This window comes from Oncorhynchus mykiss, chromosome 1 (genome assembly GCF_057628025.1).
Source record: "Oncorhynchus mykiss isolate SJ-2025 chromosome 1, ASM5762802v1, whole genome shotgun sequence".
In the NCBI taxonomy this organism is placed as follows: Eukaryota; Metazoa; Chordata; class Actinopteri; order Salmoniformes; family Salmonidae; genus Oncorhynchus; species Oncorhynchus mykiss.
The window spans coordinates 31,333,196-31,357,176 of NC_143022.1; positions in this window are offsets into that span (position 1 = coordinate 31,333,196).

The following is a 23,981-nucleotide window of genomic DNA, read 5'->3' on the forward strand; positions in this document are numbered from 1 at the left end:
GTTGGGATGTATTGGAGAAAGACTCAGTCTTAAATCATTTTCCACACATAGTCTGTGCCTGTATTTAGTTGTCATGCTAGTGAGGACTGAGAATCCACTCTCACAGCCTCAATTTTGTAACCACGCACATATGATTAAGAAGTTGGAGCTCTTCTCTATCTGCATTAACAAGGACAAGACACAGGTCTTCCCATCATTGTATGATTTTTTTTGTGTGCAAATTAAATGTTTTTTTTTTCCACCACCATATTTGAAATGCAACAGAAAGGTCCCAGTTCTAGCCATATCTCTGGTTGTAATTCCGATGGTGTCCACAAGATGGCAGCAGTGTATGTGCACAGTTTCAGACAGATAACTTGAAGTATGAGTGAACTACATGACATTTAGTGTGAAGTCACCAGGTACATTTGGGCAAATCGTGAAGGAGACATTTGCATTCATATTAAATTTTTCTGCAAAGATATCGTCAAATCTGTGTACTTGGACTTTGATTTAGCTTTTCCAGTATTAGTAGCCAGTTTAAAAGTTCAACATTTGCAAAACAACCAATTTTCTTAACTTCATAACTCTGAATATTCGTATAATGTTTGTCCAAAAGGTATAGGCATGCTGTCGCACAAGGTTAGATACAGGGTTTCGGATACTCCCGTAAAGCCCAGCTTATTGGCTATCTAGCTAGCTTTGTTTGACCCCGATTGGTGCTTATTTGACAAAGAGAGTCGATCAAGTGACGACTGCCCACGTCATCGGCGTGCCATGAAGGCGTTGCTCTCTGACCAAATTTGGTGTCCTATAGGATGTACTACACCCCTAATGATATAGTGAAGTCTTGTTATGTTCTAGGATCTCTGAGGAATACATACGAACGTGATTTGACTGGTTGAAACAATGTTTAGCGTTAGATTTTCACAGATTCCTTTCATTGCAAATTGAACAAGTGGAAATACAAAATCGATCGTGCATGCTATATGGACCTTCTTAGGATATGAAAAAATTATTTTATTTAACAAAATGACTCTTCATGTTATCTCTGGGACCCTTTGGATGATAAATCAGAGCAAGATTTCAGAATGTAAGTAAACATTTCACCTTCAGAGGTGAATTTATCAAACCTATCGCAGTGTTTTTTTTTTATGTTGTTAGGAGCTCTCCTCAAACAATAGCATGGCATTTTTTTCTCAGTAATAGCTACTGTAAATTGGACAGTGCAGTTATATCAACAAGAATTTAACCTTTCAGCCAATATAAGATACTTATATGTACCGACATTTGTTGTTTCTCTCAAATCTGCGATTGTGACACAAGGCGCAGCATGATTTACAACTGTCCCATTGCTGGGACGCCTATCCCTATTAATCAGAAGCCAATGGCAGATTTCTGGATAAGGCTGTGCTCAGAGTATCCTGCTTCGGCAAATGCTGTTAAGACACTGATGCCCCTTTGCAACCACGCACCTATGTGAGAGTGGATTCTTGGCCCTCACTAGCATGAACACTAAATACAGGCGCAGACTGTTTGTGGAAAATTATTTAAGACAGACTCTCTCCAATAAAACCCAACGTTGCCGAGTTATGTGTATCCTTTCAAGCACACCCTTCTCATTAACCTGTGATGAGTTATTCACAATGTTTGATGAACAAATAAGGTTTTATATGTAAGATGGCTAAATAAAGAGCAAAATTATTAATTATTGTTAAATTATTATTTGTGCCTTGGTCCTATAAGTGCACTTTATCACTTCCCACGAGCCAGATTGTGACAAACTCACTCATTCTTCTTTTTAATAAAAGTATTGTATAGTGTGTTTGACAGGCTTACCATGATGGCAAAAAACAACATTTGAGAGTGCGCTGAACCTGGTGCTAGAGGTGGTACGCAGCTGTAGGTTGAATGTTTGAAGAGGTACGGGACTACAACATGTTTGGGAACCACTGATATAGATGACGTCGCCATAGTCGAGGACCAATAGGAACGGTGACTGAATAATCTGTTTTCTACTATTTAACGAGAGGTAGGACCCATTTCTATAGAATAAGCCCATTTTTATTCTCAGCTTCTTAACTAACTCAGCAATATGCCTTTTAAAAAGACAGCTTTTCATCTATCCAGATATTTATGATCAGGGACATGATCAATATGGACACCATCCAAAGTACATATGCTTAAATCATCTGAGTTATTTTGAGGCACTCCAGAGAACAACACATACTTAGTTTAACCTGCATTCAATAGTAATGTCAGGTCAATAAAGTTTTTCTGTAATACAATGAAGGCAGAATGTAGTTCATGTAGAGCCCGGTCAACCGTGGGTGCAATAACATTCACAACAGTATCATCAGCATACAGGTGCCGGTTACAATTTCTTTTTACAGAGAAGTCGATATTTGTAAACAGTAAAAAGTACAGGTCCCAGAATCAACCCCTGAGGGACACCTTTCATAATATCCAGGAAACCTGATTTAACACCATCAGTAGATACACATTGAGTTCTATCTGTCAAGTACATTGTTTTACCAGTTACATGCAGCCTGGTCTAGGCCAATTATTGAGAAGAAAATCTGAATTAGCAGTGAGTGATCAACAGTATTAAAAGCCTTTGACAGGTCAATGAAGATGGCAACACAATGTTGCCTTTTATCCATACAGTTAACCACATCATCACTCTTTTCTCTGTATATATCAATGATGTTGCTCTTGCTGCGGGCGATTCCCTGATCCACCTCTACGCAGACGACACCATTCTGTATACTTCCGGCCCTTCCTTGGACACTGTGCTATCTAACCTCCAAACGAGCTTCAACGCCATACAACACTCCTTCCGTGGCCTCCAACTGCTCTTAAACGCTAGTAAAACCAAATGCATGCTTTTCAACCGTTCGCTGCCTGCACCCGCACGCCCGACTAGCATCACCACCCTGGATGGTTCCGACCTAGAATATGTGGTCATCTATAAGTACCTAGGTGTCTGGCTAGACTGTAAACTATCCTTCCAGACTCATATCAAACATCTCCAATCTAAAATCAAATCTAGAGTCTGCTTTCTATTCCGCAACAAAGCCTCCTTCACTCACGCCGCCAAACTTACCCTAGTAAAACTGACTATCCTACCGATCCTCGACTTCGGCGATGTCATCTACAAAATGGCTTCCAATACTCCACTCAGCAAACTGGATGCAGTTTATCACAGTGCCATCCGTTTCGTTACCAAAGCACCTTATAGCCACCCACCACTGCGACCTGTATGCTCTAATCGTCTGGCCCTCGCTACATATTCGTCGCCAGACACATTGGCTACAGGTCATCTACAAGTCCATGCCAGGTAAAGCTCCGCCTTATCTCAGTTCACTGGTCACGATGGCAACACCCACCCGTAGCACGCGCTCCAGCAGGTGTATCTCACTGATTATCCCTAAAGCCAACACCTTATTTGGCCGCCTTTCCTTCCAGTTCTCTGCTGCCTGTGACTGGAATGAATTGCAAAAATCGCTGAGGTTGGAGACTTATCTCCCTCACCAACTTCAAACATCTACTATCTGAGCAGCTAACCGATCGCTGAAGCTGTACATAGTCTATTGGTAAATAGCCCACCCAATTTACCTACCTCATCCCCATACTGTTTATATTTATTTACTTTTCTGCTCTTTTGCACACCAGTATCTCTACCTGCACATGACCATCTGATTTTTTATCACTCCAGTGTTAATCTGCAAAATTTAAATTATTCGCCTACCTCCTCATGCCTTTTGCACACAATGTATATAGACTCTCTTTTTTTTTTCCTTTTTTTCTCTACTGTGTTATTGACTTGTTTATTGTTTACTCCATGTGTAACTCTGTGTTGTTGTCTGTTCACACTGCTAGGCTTTATCTTGGCCAGGTCGCAGTTGTAAATGAGAACTTGTTCTCAACTAGCCTACCTGGTTAAATAAAGGTGAAATAAATAAATAAATACAAATAATAAATCATTGATAAATAGGGATGCAGCGGATATAGTGCTATGACCTGGTCTAAAATCAGACTGCTGTACATTTAGAATCAATGTAAATGATAAGGTCTTAGCTGAGAATGAATTAAGGATTCTAATATTTTAGATAGCCAAGAAAGTTTAGAAATAGGGTGATAATTATTTAGGTCACAAGGGTCACCACCTTCATGGAGGGGGAGCACATGGGCCGCCTTCCAAACCTTAGGGATAGTACCAGATACTGTATAATCATCAGATTAAAAATATGGGTTAACGATTCATTAATCAGGGAGGTAGAAGAATGCAGCATAAAATGGATCAAGCATATCAAGCCCCAGTGGATCTTAAGCAAGACGTCTAGCACATCACAAATAGTAAATTGTTGACATGAAAACAAAGATTTCACTGGAAGTCGACGGGTTAACCGTCGAGTCAGCTAGAGGCTGGCAGAGGGAAGAACAGTCAATTGACTGACCAGGGTCAATTAAACCACCAAATAAAATCCTGCCGAGATAAAATTATGATTAAAAGCATCACTTATCCAATTCTTCAAAGTTATGATGCCAGAGTCAAACAAAACTTGCTTAGGCAGGGGAGAATAAGAATTAGTATTGTTCAGTGCATTTACAGTACTGTTTTAAAAAATGTTGTAGGATCACCAGCAGAGTCAGAGATGGAGCTTAAAAAGTAGCTTGATTTAGTTATTTTTCCCACTTTTTCCTCAGCAATTTCGATCTTGTTTCATCGCTGCAACTCCCTAATGGGCTTGGGAGAGGCGAAGGTCGAGTCATGCATCCTCCAAAACCGCGCTTCTTAACACCCACCCGTTTAACCCGGAAGCCAGCTTTACTAATATGTTGTACACCATTCAACTGACGACTGAGACAAGGAGTCCGCCACAAGGAGTCACTAGAGCAGGGTGAGCCAAGTAAAGCCCCCCTGGCCAAACCCTCCCCTAACCCGGACAACGCTGGGCCAATTGTGCGCAGCCCTATGGGACTCCTCTTGTGATACAGCCCGGGATCGAACCCGGGTCTGTAGTGACGCCTCTAGAACTGCGATGCATTTAGCCATCTTTTATTATTTATTTAGCCATCTTAAATATAGTTATTGTAGATTTGTTTCTCAATTGTCTGAAAGATTGCCCATCCACTACAGAGCCAGTTTTCCTTGCTAGGACCCAGGCCTTATTTCTCATCTGAATGAGCTCAGATAGCTATGAAGAAAGCCAAGGGTTAGATCAATCTTTGACTCTGAATTGTTTAAGAAAGGGGTGTGTTTATCTGCCAAGGGAATAAATATGAAGGATACATTTTCTAGAGCCAACTCAGGGTCAGGAATACAGGAGAACAGTGGCTAAATCAGAGTAGAACAAGTAAAAACCATTGAGGGGAAAATGTTTTAAAATGTCTCTTCTTAATTAAAAGAGGATTAGTGTTTTGCTGTTTTGTATCTCTTATATATACTATGGGACAGTGATGACTATGTAATACTCCACCTGACAAATATTTATAGCGGTTATTATTAAGAATTAAATCAATCAATGAGGAGTTAACTTTACCCGCAAGGGTTTTGAGATCAATTGAGACAGATGAAAAATCGCATAAATGACTCGTATTCATGAAAATGTTTTCACTTGAAATATACTGCACCAAACGTCCTAGTTAGATGTAAAATCATCACAATTAATGACTGAGTTATCTTTGATTAATTCTGACTGAGGAAGTGTATACTGGCTACAGCATCTCAAGATGCCGATTTTTTTCTCGTTTTTCAAGCGATGTCTTTTCAGGCGAAGGTCGATGGTATGGGAGCACACTCGTTTGGTAGGCACCAGCTGAACAGAAGTATGCAGAAGCTTTTACTGTTAGAGCCTGCATCCTCATCAATCTATCAGTGTTAATTTGGATATGAAAGGCGTCAACTCAAATGGCTGAATAAGCATAAAAGGATTCTAAACCTGAGGCTTTCAGAATATCTAATAATGCAAACATGACATGTAATACATCATATTACCCATTACCTGTTAGAAGAGTAAAACAAGAGGAAAATATGCAGGCTGATGACAGATCAAAATAGCCATTTGGATTGCCCTGTGGTACAGTATCTCCTATTCCATTCCATTCCAGCAGAAGCCCTAAGAGTGCATGGGAAGTATTTTAAAATGGCATAATTACAAAATCACATGCAATAATCGGTGTAGCAATTTAGGTTCAAAATGACCATGTCATGAAAGAAGCAATGGTAAAAGGACTGGTAAAAGGACTGGTTTCTGATATGCTTTTTTTATATGAATGTGATTATGTTTTTTATTTATTGTATTGCATGAAATACATTTAACAAAAGTACAACTATATCTAAACCTTGTATCTTTAAGTTCATAGGGTAAAACCTTGAGGGCCAGCAAAATAAAATATTTGCGTGGGAAAAGGCATGATGCATCTTTTAACATGTGCAGTCATTTCAGAGTGCAAAACCTACAAATGTCATGTCCCCTTAAGATCAAAAGTAATTGGTCTGGCTGCACATCAAGGCACAGGGGTCACGAGGCAGTTTGCCAGTGTAACAGACTCAAATGACATACTGTGTAGCACGACCATGAGCTAATAGACCCCATCGCACTGGGGAAATTCACAGTTCTACTGTGTCTTTTCTCATATATGTTAACTACAGTGCCACAGTCTTTCTTGGCTCAAAAATACATCAAATCTGTAGGTTGTTCTTTCTGCAGATGGACTCACCCACGGCACACACTAACAACTATAGCAATACACTTTTTTTGTATCTCTTATAATTAAAAAGGTATGATTTCATTACATTTAGAACTACCAAAGGGACTATTGTGTGTATGCTACATCCATTTGTATGGCTAGTCACATTACTGTTGGATAAACTTCTGATGAAATTTGCCGATGCTCTAAAAACTGTATACGGGTATAAATATATCCTAAAGAGGTGTGGGAAGGAACAGATCAACCAAGGTTCAGTTGGGCCTGAAGGAGGTAGTAGTAGTAGTAGTGAGTTCTGGGTCAGTCTGGATGGAGAGAGGGAGGATGGAGGCCAGCATGAGAGCAGAGAAGTGAGAGGGGGATGGGGAGTGGGGACATTAGCTCAGGGAGCAGTGACCAGGCAGTGTGGAGGGAAGGAGGGAAGAAGGTGTTGCGCTCTCAGTCTCCCTCCACCACCACATCATGTCTGCACCCAACAGACATCAGATGTCAACTCTGATGAGTGTGAGGCTCAAATACTGTATCATTACAAGAGGAATTCATGTTTTGAGCCAGAGCAAAAGGAGTTTTGCATCAAGGACGTGAGCACACTGTAAAAAAAAAACTGAAAATGCTTCAAACAAAAAGGTTTTTATGGTCCTCAAAAAGCAACATGATGTTCCAAGCACGCTTGACTGGAAGGGATGGAATGAAAACTCCTGATTCAACCAAGAAAACAAGGACTAAAAATAGCATCTCTAAGGTCAGACTACTTGAGTCGGGGACACATGTTCCAATGTACGGCAAGCTGTCCAGTCCAAATTCTTAATTTCTAAAACTAATAAAGAAAAATTATTTGTGATTGGAAATGAAGCAACAGCTACTGTAATAAGTGGGTTAAAAGCCATAGTGCTTTGCCCAAAACTATATTGTATATACACTAAAGAGGATACATAAATAATCATTCCTCATATTAAAATCACATTGACAAATTCAGCATTAGCTTTCTGCAGTGGCTCTACAGTGAACCTATTTGAAGGAGAATGTCATGCTTGATAATAAAGGAACAGTATACTGTCAGGCTCCCATCATGTTGTAAGTGTTACAGGACATGTTGTAAGGTTACAGGACTGACGTGACCCAGATACGGGTCTCACCCTCAGGGTCAGGGGCCAGTCACGCATGAGGTGCCAACTCCCAGTTAGGTGGCCTGAGCCTAGCCCCTCAGCTCACCCTCAACTCCCACCCTGCACACTCACCCCACTGAAGCAGGAATGGCTCTGGGTGACCTCAGGGTCCAGTCACATGACTGGGGGAAGGATATTTTCAGCTGCTACATTTTGCTCAAATTGTGCTGCACGCTTTTTTCGATGCAATGTGTGAGTGTGCATGAGTGTGTACAGTATGTGTGTGTATACAGTAGGCATACTGTACTTACATTTAGACTAAATCATTACTTATTGCGATACTGTGGTAAGCATCATACGTTTTTTACATCAATGTGTGGTTTCAAGGCAGTACATCATGTTACCTCCACGAATGGACACGTATTATTCCATGACAGAGGTATGCCCTTCAGTCTTGTAAATTTGGACTCACAGGTTACAGGTTACTAGAGTATTTGCCACATACGCTGAATACAACAAGTGTAGACTTTACCGTGAAACGCTTACATACAAGGGGGGGGGGGGGGTCAATGTAAATTGTCCGTGCCGATTTTTATGAATTGTTCAGCAGTCTAATGGCTTGGGGGTAGAAACTGTAAAGGAGCCTTTTGGTCCTAGACTTGGCCCTCCGGTACCGCTTGCCGAACGGTTGCAGAGAAAACAGTCTATAACTGGAGTCTCTGACAATTTTCTGGGCTTTCCTCTGACTGACACATGCAACCGGTCAGGATGCTCTTGATGGTGCAGCTGTATAACCTTTTCAGGATCTGGGGACCCATGGCAAATATTTTCAGTCTCATGAGGGGGAAAAGGTTTTGTTGTGCCCTCTTCATGACTGTCTTGTTATGTTTGGACCATGATACTTTGTTGGTGATGTGGACACCAAGGAACTTGAAACTCTTTCCTGTAGTCCACGATCAGCTCCTTTGTCTTGCTCACATTGAGGGAGAGGTTGTTGTCCTGGCACCACACTGCCAGTTCTCTGACCTCCTCCCTATAGGCTGTCTCATTATTTCTGGTGATCAGGCCTACCACTGTTTTGTCGTCAACAAACGTAGTGATGGTGTTTGAGTCGTGTTTGGCCACACAGTTGTGGGTGAACAGGGAATACAGGAGGTACACACCCCTGAGGAGCCCCAGTGTTAAGGATCAATGTGGCAAACGTGTTGTTGCCTATTCTTACCACCTGGGGGGTGGCCCGTCAGGAAGTTCAGGATCCAGTTGCAGAGGGATGTGTTTAGTCCCAGAGTCCTTAGCTTGGTGATGAGCTTCGTGGGCACTATGGTGTTGAACGCTGAGCTATAGTCAGTGAACAGCCTTCTCACATAGGTGTTCCTTTTGTCCAGGTGAGAAAGGGCAGTGTGGAGTGCGATTGAGATTGCGTCATCTGTGGATCTGTATGAGAATTGGAGCAGGTCTAGGGTGTCTGGGAGGATGCTGTTGATGAGAGCCATGACCAGCCTTTCAAAGCCTGTCATGGCTACTGATGTGAGTGCCACGGGGCGATGATACTTTAGGCTGGTTACCTTCGCTTCCTTGGGTGCAGGGACTATGGTGGTCTGCTTGAAACATGTAGGAATTACAGACTCGGTCAGGGAGAGGTGGAAAATGACAGTGAAGACACTTGACAGTTGGTCTGCGCATGCTTTGAGTACACGTCCTGGTAATCCATCTGGCCCAGCGGATTTGTGAATGTTGACCTGTTTAAAGGTCTTGCTCACATCGGCTACCGAGAGCATTATCACACAGTCATCCACAGCAGCTGGTGCCCTTGTGTATGCTTCAGTGTTGTTTGCCTCGAAACAAGCATAAAGGGCATTTAGCTCATCTGGTAGGCTCGCGTCACTGGGCAACTCGCGTATGGGTTTAGCCTTTGTTGTCCGTAATAGTTTTCAAGCCCTGCCACATCAAATGAGTGTCAGAGCCGGTGTAGTAGGATTAAATCTTAATCCTGTATTGACGCTTTGCTTGTTTGATGGTTCGTCTGAGGGCATAGCGGGACTTCTTAAAGCGTCCGGATTAGTCTCCCGCTCCTTGAAAGCGGCAGCTCTAGCCTTTAACTCAATGCGGATGTTGCATGTAATCCATGGCTTCTGGTTTTTAAAAAAGACAGACTACCATTTGCAGCTGCACATGGGGAAAAAGATTGTACTTTTTGGAGAAATGTCCTCTGGTCTGATGAAACAAAAATATAACTGTTTTGCCATAATGACCATCATTATGTTTGGAGGAAAAAGGAGGAGGCTTGCAAGCCAAAGAACACCATCCCAACCATGAAGCACTAGGGTGGCAGCATCATGTTGTGGGGGTGCTTTGCTGCAGGAGGGACTGGTGCACTTCACAAAATAGATGGCATCATGAGGTAGGAAAATGATATGGATATATTGAAGCAACATCTCAAGACATCAGTCAGGAAGTTAAAGCTTGGTCGCAAATGGGTCTTCCAAATGGACAATGAACCCAAACATACCTCCAAAGTTGTGGCAAAATGGCTTAAGGACAACAAAGTCAAGGTATTGGAGTGGCCATCACAACATCATGACCTCAATCCTAGAACATTTGTGGCCAGACCTGAAAAGGCGTGTGCGAGCAAAGAGGCCAACGAACCTGATTCAGTTACACCAGCTCTGTCAGGAGTAATGGGCCAAAATTCACCGAACATATTTTGGGAAGCTTGTGGAAGGCTACACGAAACGGTTGACCCAAGTTAAACAATTTAAAGGAAAATGCTACCAAATACTAATTGAGTGAATGTAAACTTCTTACCCACTGGGAATGTGATGAAAGAAAGAAAAGCTGAAATAAATAATTCTCTCTAGTATTATTCTGACATTTCACATTCTTAAAATAAAGTGGTGATCCTAACTGACCTAAGACAGGGAATATTTACTAGGATTAAATGTCAGGAATTGTGAAAAACTAAGTTTAAATGTATTTGGCTAAGGTGTATGTAAACTTCCGACATTAACTGTACGTACAGTCACTGTGGGGACGACATCATCAATGCACTAATTGATGAAGCCGATGACTGAGGTGGTGTATTCGTCAATGCCATTGGATGAATCCCGGAACAAAACAGTCCTGTGTAGTGTAGCATCTGCATCATCTGACCACTTCCATATTGAGTGAGTCACTGGTACTTCCTGCTTTAGTTTTTGCTTGTAAGCAGGAATCACGATGATAGAATTATGGTCAGATTTGCCAAATAGAGGGCGGGGGAGAGCTTTGTATGCATCTCTGTGTGGAGTAAAGGTGGTCCATGATTTTTTTCCCCCCCTGGTTGCACATGTGACATGCTGGTAAAAATGTGGTAAAACTGATTTAAGTTTGCCTGCATTAAAGTCTTCGGCCGCTTCTGGGTGAGCATTTTCTTCTATGCTTATGGCCTTATGGAGTTGCTTGAGAGCTGTCTTAGTGCCAGCTTCGCTTTGTGGTGGTAAATAGATTGTTACGAATGACTATTCAAATGACTCTTCACTATCCGCTATGACTATTCATTCAAACTTGTAACGTGGTGAAGTATATCCCAGCAGAAAGCGTGTAGGAAAAACGTAAATACGGTACTGGAAAACGTTCAACACAAGGTACAAATAAAACTGGGAAAACAACAAACACTATGACTTGACCTCACTCACATGGCAACAAATCAAGCTTCTGCAAAGGGTAACAGAAAACAGACCTCTCTAAAAAAGATATCAGAATCATTTTATCTATATTTCTGCTTTTTGTGACTCCTCTCTTTGGCTGGAAAAATGGCTGTGTGTGTTTTTGTGACTTGGCTCTGACCTAACATATGTTGTGCTTTCGCTGTAAAGCCTTTTTGAAATTGGACACAAACTTCTTGTTAATCTACCCATTATCTTTCATTTGGTGTATTGCACTTGTTAATGTGTGAAAGTTACATATTTTGAAAAAGTATTTTTGAATTTCGCACACTGGCTTTTCAGCGGAATGTTGTCGAGGGGTGCCGCTAGCGGAACCCCTAGCCATAAGAAGTAAATTAAAGGACCGCCACTGCTCCCACATCCGAGGCATCCACCTCTACCACGAAGGGCCGAGAAGGGTCAGGATGAACGAGGATGGTTCCTGAGGTGAAATGTCCCTTGAGCTCATCGAATGCCCTGTCAGTCTCGGGAGTTTAGTAAAAGTGGGTCTGGGATTGACGGGTTAGGGCCGTGAGAGGCGCTACCACCGCACCGCAAGTTGCGTATAAAAGTCTGTAAAAATTGGCAAACGCGATGAACCGCTGGACCTGTTTGAGTGAGGCGGGATGGTGCCAGTCAGTGACCATCTTAACCTTTATGGGGTCAATTCGGATGCCGGGGGTAGAGATAATGTGGCCCAGGAAGGAGACTTGGGATATGTGAAACTCACACTTCTCTATTTTGATGTATAGCTGACTCTGCAGGAGGCGTTTCAGGACTTGGTGGATGTGCAGGATGTGTTCTGGAAGGTTCTTGGAGAAAGTCAGGATGTCGTTGATGTAAACAAAGACAAAACGATTCAACATGTCCTTAAGCGTGTCATTGGCAAATGCTTGGTAGACTGCCGGTGGGTTCAATAATCCAAATGGTATGACTAGATATTCATAGGGGCCACGTGGGGTGTTAAAGACAGTTTTCCATTCATCTCCCTCCCTGATTCTCACCAGATTGAAATGCTTACAGAGGTGCAGTTCGGTGATGAGTCGGGCCCCTTGGGCCAGCTCCAAGGCAGTGGACATCAGAGGTAGGGGGTAACGGTTCTTGACCGTAATCCTCAGCCTTCTGTAGTCGATGCAAGGACGCAGACCCCCGACTGGAGAGGTTGAAGAAGAAATGAATCCTGCATCCAGCGACTCCCAGATGTAGTCGTCCATGGCTGCTGCTTCAGGGGCCGAGGGAAGGTAAAGATGGCCCCGGGGAGGGGTGGAGTCGGGCAGGGGCTCTATGGCACAGTCATATGGGCAACGAAGTGGCCGGGTGGTGGCTTTCTTCTTACTGAAAAAGCTAATCGTTTCTGAGTGGTTCACACTTGAATGGGCTTGGTCTGATATTCCACCTGGCCGGAGCCGATGGGGCTTCCATCGAGGTCTTGAATCTGCAGAGGGACGGGGCATTTGTAATTCTCTGGCGAGATCCTGATCGATGAAATTATCCGTGGTCCTGGAGTCCACAAAGGTTTGAAATTTGGTGCTGACAGTTGTCCCAGTGGAGGATCGCGGGTAGTCACAGGCGGTAACTGGGTAGCCTGGGGGTCACTGCACAGCTCATCACGGTCTCCCCTTGTCCTGGCGAGCCTCTGCGTTTTCTGTCAGTTCTGGGCATGTAGACCAGAAATGGCCGAGACCTCCACATGTGGAGGCAGCAGCCTTCGTGCATGTGCCTGTCGCGTTCCAGTGGGCTCAGATGTGTGCGTCCCAGCTGCATGGGCTCCTCAGTGCTTGGCTCAGCGGGCTTGGGGTACTCGGGAACCCAGGATACTAGGGTGGTGTCAAGGGGGCACTGTCTCACTCATTTTCGGATTCGGTTGTCAATCTAAATTGTGCTGTTCACGGTTTGTCCTTGATGCAAAATGTTTTTTGCACATCAACAATTATATTGTTTCATGAACAAATGCACTGTTTCTTCTCTAAAACTTTCTGTGGAAGGGTTTTAGCAATACATATTTTATTTCTGTCTTGAAATGTCACTGATGTAGCTATACACTGCACAGTTTAGATATGTTGCATAATGAATGTTTAAAGCTGTGTGTATTCTACTGTACCTTTAGCCTGGTGAGGTCTTGTGCAGACTGCTTGGCAGTGGCATGCTGAACTTTTGATACAGTAGAGTAAACCATGTTTGGTTTGTTTACTTACAAAAGCATAATTATATTGACATGTATATGACCCGCTGATTGAAATATACCTCACAATAATACAACCGGAAGAAACATCAACCTGCCGGGCCTCTCTCTACAGGGAGATAAAAGGTCTTATTCACTGCAGGTTAATGGTCATGTTTTGAAAAGGCTATGGAGAAAAGAGGGGTCATAGAAACAACCTGAAATCAATCACTTTCAAAGCAGAGAGGAGAAAAAACATGTCAGGAAGATAGGTGTGTAATAACAATTATATTGTGGTTTTGTGGTCACTGTTATTTGATCTCTCTTTTGAATGAAAAATGTCCTCTTTTGAAATCCATGACAGTATCATTCTCTAGATGGAACTTCTAAGCTTGAATACCTGCACCAGCTAAAAAAATATTGACAGCTTTTAACATGTTTGAGATTTTACTTTCAATTTTCTGTAGCACACAGGGCTTCCATAGCAGTATTACCATGAAAGTAAACTGGGAGCTGATAACAAACCGTCTCAGTGCCCACTCCCCTCCCTCCGCCCCCCAGTAAGAAAGTTTAAGTGGGGGATATTAGAACGACTTCCTAATTAATTCCACTGCCCTATGTAACCCTCAGACAATTCGTAATCCAGATGGGAACATCTTTATTGATCATAGGAACGCTTCAGTAGACTCCCAATGCTTATCTCAGCATAAAATGCATCTCTTGTGATGAGCCATGATTTAATTAGATGACAATCACTATTAACAATGCACCGCCAACATCACCAAATTTGCACATTGGTTCTGGCAGTGATACATTTCAGCATCCCAGCAGAGACAACTCTCATCCTTGATTGAACTCTTTCCTTGTTAGGCTATATTATTTATTATTATTTATAATAAGAAATTGCACAATATCTACCAGTTAAAAAATCTGGTAAGCACATTAAAGCAAATCATTAATATTAAATTAACTTGCAAGAAAATTGTAAGTAGGCACTCTACTCATAGCCCTACATGCTAACCTTCAGACATGTAACCTTCAGACATGTAACCTTCAGACATGTAACCCTCAGACATGTAACCCTCAGACATGTAACCCTCAGACATGTAACCCTCAGACATGTAACCCTTAGACATGTAACCCTATGACATGTAACCTTCAGACATGTAACCCTATGACATGTAACCCTATGACATGTAACCCTCAGACATGTAACCCTCAGACATGTAACCCTCAGACATGTAACCCTCAGACATGTAACCCTCAGACATGTAACCCTATGACATGTAACCTTCAGACATGTAACCCTATGACATGTAACCCTCAGACATGTAACCCTCAGACATGTAACCCTCAGACATGTAACCCTCAGACATGTAACCCTCAGACATGTAACCCTCAGACATGTAACCTTCAGACATGTAACCCTATGACATGTAACCCTCAGACATCCTTTTCAGCTAATATCACCTTGATTGCCATCCTACCATAGTTTCATGGTGCATGTGCAGCAGTGAAATAAATACCAAACCCCAAAGCCTTTCTAGGCTGATCTACTGGGTAATACAACACAACTACCACCAGAGAGCAGTGTATATAATTGAATTAAACAGCAGTATAAGAGATGTGGCTTGTAATTCATTGTTTAAGTACAGTACAACTACAGTACATCTGCAGTACATTACATCTACAGTATTTTAGTCAGAACACTTTAGAGAAATATTCTCTGTGATGCTATGCATGTGCAGTTCTTATTTGTGACCATATTGTGATTTTTTTTTAAGAAAGAGAAATAAATTCAGACAAAATATGCCACCTTGACTATTGGCATTTTGTTGTGGTCATCTCAAACTTGTAGGGTGTTCATTGGCAGCTTACTATACCACTCAACACTCTAGTCTGCATTGAATGTGTACAAACATTCTACAGTACACAAAAGGCAGAGTGGAGTTTCTCCACACACAATACAGCTAAATCTGTACAGCAAAGCAGGGGGTATGTTTGGCCCCCAACAGCTAACACTTATAATAAACCAGGTATTTTGGCACCTGATGCTGATCGGCTGAAAGCCTTGGTATATCAGACCGTATATCACGGGTAAGACAAAACATTTATTTTTACTGTTCAAATTACATTGGTAACCAGTTTATAACAGCAATGAGGCACCTCAGGGGTTTGTGGTATATGATCAACATACCACAGCTAAGGGCTGAATACAGGAACTCAGCGTCGCATCGTGCTTAAGAACAACCCTTAGCCGTGGTATGTTGGCCATATACCGCACCCCCTCGTGCCTTATTGCTTAAATAAGAATGTCACGAACAAAACATTGTATAGTCCTTGTATTTTTTGGAAGTGGCATAGGTGGAGGCCAGAGGCTAATGGCAATGAGGGATTTGTCAGTCATTCCAACATTTAGGCTCATTAATCCCTGGCTCTCCATTTTCTGCTGTTTGTTTATATGAACCTCTGGTTGAACCCACTTTAGAGGCAGCCTTTGTGCCAGAAAGTTCAGTGAACATTCAGCACAGAAGCGGAGAGCATGTCATGTTGAATCTATTAGCACACATGGGAGTTTGCAGCATCCAGCAGTCTGTGTGCCACACAATACACACACACACACACACACTCTCTCATATAACTAACCTTGTGGGGACACATAATTCAATCCCATTCAAATTCAAACATTTCCTAACCACTAATCTAACCCTAACCCTTAACCTTACCCTAACCTCAATATTAACCACAACCCTAACCTTCACCCTAGCTCCTAACCCTAACACTAATTCTAACCTTAACCCTAAACCCCCCAGAAATAGCATTTGACCTTTTAGGGACTAACAAAATGTCCCCAGTTCGTCACATTTTTGATCATTTATAGTATAGTTAAACAAGCACACACACACACACACACACACACACACACACACACACGGTTAATCCATACAGTTGGTGCATGTAACTGAGATTATTTCACCCATGCCGAATAACCTCATCATACAGTACCATGCACTATATCACACTATTTTAAATCCACTTTCTTCTTTGCCTTGCAGTGGGTTTTTATCCAAGCATCCCTACCTTTCAATTATGCATTTAAGAATGTTCAGATTCAATGCATTGGCCATACAAGAACAGTGAATAGAGATTGCACTAGCCTACAGACAGAATGGCACATTGCATAGTAGTGATATAATTACATATGGCTACTATTTTGTAATTATACTCCAATAGAATATGCTATAAATGTCCAAGGCTCACAAGTAAATGTGACTTTTTTTCCTTTCAAGGCTTCTTAACGCCCTTCTCAAATGGAACAGTAATATGCGTAGTTCGGTCATGTTGTCAACCAAGCAGCATGATGCATCGTTCAGAAACATCTCTTTACATAAAATATACAGTATGTTAGAATTTTCAAGCTAGTTTTCATTGGGAAGGCCTTTTTTATCAAAAACAATAACTTTTTCATGTGAAAACAGAATCCTACTCATTACTCCATGTGCTTAAATAGCCTTCATAACTTTTGTTTTGAGCTGACTTCACCGTAGGCCAAAACGGGGCAGCTGGCTCATGCCCCCAGAGGCAGCCCGGTGTCACTTCTGTCCGTAGCTAGGTTAGACTTATGCTGTGTTCAAAACACTTCGGAACTCAGAAAGATCCAACTTTCGACTTCAGTGCGTTCTAGACAACTTGGAACTCTGGGGGAACAGCTAGCTCCGGATGGGAAAAATTGTTTTGATCGGTCCCTCCATCATCTTTATATGGAAACATTTATTCTTGGGAGAGAGGAACAGCTAGCTCGGGATGGGAAAAATGGTTTTGATCGGTCATCCAACTTAGAATTGTCAGAAGCTCGGGCATCTTTCTAGAGCTCCGACTTTCCAACCTAAAGATCAATAGCTAGATTTCCATCGAATTTGCAACAGATTTTCATGTGAATATTCTAAAATCTGCTTAAAATAATAGGCGCATGTTTTTCCATCAAACTGATTTATTGCAGATAAAAATCTGTGAATGATGATGTATTGCACATAAAGATAATGTTTGCAGTTAATTTCCCACGTACAAAAAAAATACAAGTTAAATGGGTTTCCATCGCTTTTTCAACACTACTGATGGTTTTGTCACAAAAACTGTTGCGTTATATAGTAAATGTGCCCACTCTGGTCTTGGCAAGTGCGCTCTAGTCAACATCTCAACAGCTGGCAGATACAGTTCGGGTAGGCTACTTACATTATGAGAATATTATGGATAAGAGCGATATTATTTATATTGGTCAAACAGCAGCATGCATCGATCATCATGTCACCAGAATAGCACCCTCAATATTTATTCAAGCTCATCACGTGCACTTTCACCACCCTGTGCAGTTCATCATAATTTATTTAATCTGTAGTCTAATAAACTGCATGGTTTCCCCAAGTCATAGTGGGAGGACCATACAACACATTACCTAACTCCAAGTTGAGAAAAAAAAAATATATATATATTATACAGGATATATATATGATGGTTATTATATCAATATCTATAAATAAAGGTGTTTCCACCGCAATTTCTTGCATCATTTATTTTACAGACATAAAAAGAACCCACTGGGTCGAACAAACAAATTGTCTGTCAGCGTTTATAAAATTGTACTGGCCTGTCCTGTCTCCATTAGCCCGGTTGTGACTTTTTTCATGTGTCAGGTAGGCCTAATTCATCCTCATGAAATTTCCGCGTTCCCAGTTGTCTTGAAAGCACCATTAGCTAAAATAGTACAGTTGTCAACAAACTATCCGTCCCAACAAACAATCAATATCACCACACCTGTTCCAAAACAAATGCAATCAACACTAACCCGGTTCACCTGAGGCATGTGCAGGGCATTAAATAGTCTCCTCTCATTGGCTACAGATTCTAGGCCAACCAATGACTGAACTGTTTATGGATACTTGCTTGTCCCCCATTAGACTAATACAATGTATCATCCTATGTATTACAGTCAGTGAATATAATACTGTTGATTACTATACTTTTTGATGAAATTGTGTTATTTTGTTTCAGATGGTTAGAAATGAATCAGTCCTGATGGAGGGCGTCATGAGTTCCCCTTTCAAGTTTAGCTCCCTCCAAAAATAGGGTTAAAATATTCTGGTAACTTTCAATAAATTCCCAGGATTTCCAGAAATCCTCATTGAAGGTTTCTGGATTTCCGGAAAGCCTCCAAATGGGATTTCTGGAAAACTAGGGAATTTATTGAAGTTCCTGGAAGTTTGCAACCCTACTCAAAAGTGAGTTAACTTTTCAGACTGAATAGGAAATGATGAAATCCAATCTTGATTTGCCTCAATATTACACTGTCTGGCTAGTGTACTAATAACTTCATCAGTTAATGGAGACTTTCCATTGTAGACTTTTCTTTTTCAGCACAACTTGATGATTTAGCTTTTTCCCTGAATGAATGAGTGCCATTCGATAATGAAGTACATTATGTAAAATATAGTTTCATCTTTGAGCCAGTGAATGTATCATTTTTGGTCCTCAGTCCTCTGACTGCAAAGAAATGTGAAGATTGCTGTTGGTTTTTCACCTTAGGCCCTACCTATCTTTAAGTCTGGTATAAATGTCATTGTAGATCATATTATGTTATACCATCTGCATGGTTTTTCCCTTGTAAATATTGATGTCTGTATGCTAAGTAAGAGCAAAATAATAAATGTTCAACTAAGTCAGCATTCAGATGGGATAACTTATTCCTGCTTATTTATTTTCCTATGTGCAGGTAATGGTATGAATTCCTGGTGCTAAGAAAATGAAGGTGGAGCTCCAGTGTGACATCAGAAGCTCCAGTGTGAGCAGCAACTTCAGAATGGATATGAGCTGGCTCACACTGGCACATCCTGAAGTGCCTGAAGGTAAGGCAAGGCCTCACAAAAATTCTCTCATATACACTCACTGCAACATTATCCCTGGATTCTGATCACTTGCTCTACTTATTAAGACTATGAAAAACGGAACAGGGTTTAAAAGGGGTCATGTATAAACTCCCATTCATTGCCATGGTCCTACTTCATGTCTTTCTGGATTGTTAAAGCTCTGTTGAAGCTTTCACCAACAGTTTTGAGTAGATACAAAGTTGATTCTGACATGTTGTTCACCTTAGCGTTAATCCCCAGCCCCTGCTAACTATGCGGATGTGGTGTCTGAGGAACAGTTTGAACTGCACAGCCCATCTTACATTCAGTCCGAGGAGTTGGAGAGACCGCTTGGTGGACCAGCCTTTGCTTGCCTTACTCTGAGGTGAGTTCTCAAATTTTGTCTCACATTGGTAACAAAATGTTTTACTCATTCCAAGTAGTGCTCTAAATGTAACTTTTTCTGCTTTCTAACAACTGTCTTCATTCATAACCGGTCGATTCCCACCTAGTCCATAGCTAGGCTAAATATTGAGCCTCTGCATCGTCTTTTAAAGAACAAAATAGAATCCTTCAAATTGCAATGTTGCACAATATTTTCTCTTGTGGCGTAAAGGGTCTAACACAGGCTCACTGTGCATATAGAGTGAATAAGTCTGGAACTAATTCAACTTTTGATTTCATAGCAGATGGACAGTATACGTAGTAGGCTGTGTTGAGAAACGTAGCCTACTCTTTACATGACTGTCATTAGAATGGGAATGACTGCACACACATTATTGTAACAGGTGGGTGCAGTATAATACCAGCTGAGGTGTTACCTACTGTATATAATGTAAAGCACTTTGAGAGCTATTGAATCAGGTTGTGATGTTGAAGTGTATAATGAATTAATTCCGTATCTTGTGACTCATTTGCTGTTGCATTCGGACACATTCCATGGAGTATAATATGGGCCTAGTAAGCATTCCTTTTGAAATTCAATACATTGTAACTAAAGTTGAACATGTCTGAGCAGAAACTGTAATGTGTTGATAGTTCCGAAGTACATAAGTATGTGCCTTATTTTAAAAAAAGCACATGATACTGTATTATATGCATTTTATACCTTTTATAGCTTATTTTAATTCTAGGTGGATATTTTGACCTTGGAGTTGTTCTTTCTCAGAACATATTGTCTTAACCCAGACTTTTACAATGTTGAGTTTACATTGTTGGTTTTGAATAGTTCCTAAGGAGAATCTTGGATCATGCAGTGCTGTGAACGTTTATCAGATACAGCCTTTGTATGTGAGTTTTGTTGCCACCTACCCTTTTATCTGTTGAAATGTAGACATTTACAAAGTGAGAACACAAACCTGGTACTGTACAAGAGGGCTCATCAACTAGATTCAACCGCAAGACAATTTTTCTGGAGTGGATGGTCGGGGGGGCGAAACATCGCTATAAATAATTTGTGGACTGCAAATTGACCGCACGACAGCTAATATTTGACTAAAGTATAAACATTTCAAACCTGGCCTACATTTCTATGTGATAATGCCTCTCTGTGTGGGAAGACTTGGGAAAAGATTTCAAAAATTAAAAAGAACTTGGAGCAGATTGTGGTGTTTTAGTCTTTTGTCCCTCCCTAAAAAAATAAATTGTGTGTGTTGGGGGGGGGGGGGGGGGGGGGGTCAATGACTGCAGTGTACAGCCCACTACACACACACTGGTTGAATCAACATTGTTTCCATGTCATTTCAATGAATGTACGTTGAACCAACGTGGAATAGACATCTGTGCCCAATGGGAGGTAACTGCCAAAATAAAGCAGTTTCATGTAGAAACCCAAAAAGTGTTAAACAAATCAAAGTATACTACCGTTCAAAAGTTTGTTTTCCATGAAAACATACATGAAATGAGTTGCAAAATGAATAGGAAATATATTCAAGATGTTGACAAGGTTATAAATAATGATTTTTAATTGAAATAATAATTGTGTCCTTCAAATGTTGCTTTTGTCAAAGAATCCTCCATTTGCACCATTACAGCCTACAAGTTGGATTGGCTTGATGGGCACTTCTTACGTACCATACAGTCAAGATGCACCCACAACAGCTCAATGGGGTTGAGATCTGGTGACTGTGCTGGCCACTCCATTATAGACAGAATACTAGCTGACTGCTTCTTCCCTAAATAGTTATTGTCTAGTTTGGAACTGTGCTTTGGGTCATTGTCCTGTTGTAGGAGGAAATTGGCTTCAATTAAGCGCCGTCCACAGGTATGGCATGGCGTTACAAAATGGAGTGATAGTCTTCCTTCTTCAAGATCCCTTGTACCCTGTACAAATGTCCCACTTTACCACCACCAAAGCACCCCCAGACCATCACATTACCTCCACCATGCTTGACAGATGGCGTCAAGCACTCCTCCAGCATATTTTCATTTTTTTCTGCGTCTCAAATGTTCTTCTTTGTGATCAGAACACCTTAAACTTAGATTCGTCTGTCCATAACACTTTTTCCAATCTTCATCTGTCCAGTGTCTGTGTTCTTTTGCCCATCTTAATATTTTCTTTTTATTGACCAGTCTGAGTTTTGCTTTTTATTTGCAACTCTGCCTAGAAAGCCAGCATCCCGGAGTCACCTCTTCACTTTTGACGTTGAGACTGTTGTTTTGTGGTACTATTTAATGAAGCTGCCAGTTGAGGACTTGTGAGGCGTCTGTTTCTCAAACTAGAAACTCTAAATCTACTTGTCCTCTTGCTCAGTTGTGCACCAGGGCCTCCCACTCTTCTTTCTATTCTGGTTAGAGCCAGTTTGCGCTGTTCTGTGAAGGGAGACGTACACAGAATTGTAAGAGATCTTCAGTTTCTTGGCAATTTCTTGCATGGAATAGCTTTCATTTCTCAGAACAAGAAGAGACTGAAGAGTTTCAGAAGAAAGTTCTTCATTTCTGGACATTTTGAGTCTGTAATCAAACCCACAAATGCTGATGCTACAGATACTCAACTAGTCTAAAGAAGGCCAGTTTTATTGCTTATTTAACCAGAACAACAGTTTTAAGCTGTGCTAACATAATTGCAAAAGAGTTTTCTAATGATCAATTAGCCAAATAAAATGATGAACTTGGATTAGCTAACACAATGTGCCATTGGAACACAAGTGTGGTGGTTGCTGATAATGGGCCTCTGTACGCCTATGTACGCCTAAATCAGCTGTTTCCAGCTACAATAGTCATTTACAACATTAACAATATCTACACTGTATGTCTGATCAATTTTAGTTTTTTTTTAAATGGAGAAAAAAAAGCTTTTCTTTCAAAAACAAGGACATTTCTTAGTGACCCCAAACTTTTGAACGGCAGTGTATATTTTATATTTGTGATTCTAGCGACCCTTTGCCTTGACAGCTTTGCACACTCTTGGCATTCTCTCAACTAGCTTCATGAGTTAGTCTTCTGGAATGCATTTCAATTAACAGGTGGGACTTGTAAAAAGTTAATTGTGGAATTTCTTTCCTTCTTAAAACCTCTTAAGGATCTGCCCCTTTTTTTCAAAATTCGCTAAAAATGACATACCCAAATCTAACTGCCTGTGGCTCAGGACATGAAGCAAGGATATGCATATTCTTGATACCGTTTCAAAGGAAACACTTTGATGTTTGTGGAAAAGTGAAATTAATGTATGAGAATCCAACACATTAGATCTGGTAAAAGATAACTGTTTTTTTGTATTTTTTTCAACCATCATCTTTGAAATGCAAGAGAAAGGCCATATTGTATTAGTCCAGCCCATACACAATTTATAATTTGGACACAAGATGGCAGCATTGTATGTGCAAAGATTTAGACTGATCCAATGAACCATTGCATTTCTGTTCAAAATTATGTATCGATACTGCCCAAATGTGACTAATTGGTTTATTAATAACTTTCAAGTTCTTGACTGTGCACTCTCCACAAACAATAACATGGTATTCTTTCACTGTAATAGCTACTGTGAATTGGACAGTGTAGTTAGATTAACTGCACATCAGATTGCAGCTCAAATAAATGCTTCACAGAGTTCAAGTAACAGACACATCTCAACATCAACTGTGCAGAGGAGACTGCGTTAATCAGGCCTTTGTGGACAAATTGCTCCAAGAAACCTCTACTAAAGGACACCAATATGAAGAAGAGACTTGCTTGGGCCAAGAAACATGAGTAATGGACATTAGACCGGTGGAAATCTGTCCTTTGGGTCTGATGATTCCAAATTTGAGATTTTTGGTTCCAACCGCCATGTCTTTGTGAGTGAATGGGTAATCTCTGCATGTATGGATCCCACCTTGAAGCATGGAGGAGGAGGAGGAGGTGTGATGGTGTGGGGGTGTTTCGCTGGTGACACTGTCTGATTTATTTAGAATTAAAGGCACACTTAACCAGCATGGTTACCACAGCATTCTGCAAAGAT